This window comes from Pundamilia nyererei, unplaced genomic scaffold (assembly GCF_000239375.1).
Source record: "Pundamilia nyererei isolate P.nyererei 1_Seehausen unplaced genomic scaffold, PunNye1.0 scaffold00030, whole genome shotgun sequence".
NCBI classification, from domain to species: domain Eukaryota; kingdom Metazoa; phylum Chordata; class Actinopteri; order Cichliformes; family Cichlidae; genus Pundamilia; species Pundamilia nyererei.
Window position 1 is genome coordinate 4,804,912 of NW_005187431.1, and position 858 is coordinate 4,805,769.

Sequence of the window (858 nt, forward strand, 5' to 3'; positions counted from 1 at the left end):
CAGGAGGATGCAGCCCATGAATTTGGACATGTCCAGAGTATAATCGCAGCCTTTGCGGTTAGAAAATTGCACTTGATCATGTCGCGATATTATCGCAAATGCGATATATCGTTCAGCCCTAGTCTCTGATTAAAAAACATGGAATATGAAGCAGAATAAGACACCTTTAATATGTCTGTCATCTCTCAGGTAAATGCTTCAAACATCGCCTCAGCTGTCAAGGAAAACATCTTCAGACGACTTCCTGGACTTTGTCGGCGTTTGAAGAGACGCAGAGTCACTGTCCTGGTAAAAATAAACTGACACCTCAGGGAAGAACCACTCAAGTCCTTTCAAAATAAAGCATGCCACCTGAGTGTCCACTGTGATTCATTTTCAGTGTAACTTGGAGAAGTTCTGTTGGGGGCGGAGTCAGACAAGTCATTCAGGTCAGCTGTGTCAGTGCCCGCGGGGTTCCAGGTGTTCACATTTCTTTCTCCACAGCCTCTGAGTGATAATGCTTTTTAATAAATATGAGAAAACTTTTTGTAAAGAGTTTTTTTTTTGTTTAGATTAAAATATTTCACATAGCACACACAGTATGATACAGACTGAAGCTTTAACACATTGTGAAAGTTAAATATCAAGGAATGTTTGAATAAAAAAAATGCCTACTTTCTGATGTGAATGAGAATTTATAAAGAAGAAAGAAGAAATGTGGTGAATAATATATGATAATGCAGATGTTAATCATACAAAGTAAACTGGAGCGGACCCTAAACACACTTTGATCCGTGTAATAGATCTTATAATTTGGATTCAGAGAGTTTATAAATGTTGTTGTTCATGCAAAGTCACACACAAATCTGATTTCATTCC

At 38.0% G+C, this 858-nt stretch overlaps 1 long non-coding RNA gene across 1 annotated transcript in view; it reads left to right on the top strand.

Annotated features, from left to right (window-relative positions):
* Positions 1 to 526, top strand: part of LOC106456156 (uncharacterized) — a 13,154-nt gene extending 12,628 nt beyond the window's left edge. Inside the window, exons 2-3 of the long non-coding RNA XR_001290320.1 lie at positions 190 to 288; positions 380 to 526. This is a non-coding gene — a long non-coding RNA (uncharacterized LOC106456156). The remainder of the gene's footprint in view (positions 1 to 189; positions 289 to 379) is intronic.
* The last annotated feature ends 332 nt before the right edge of the window (positions 527 to 858 follow it).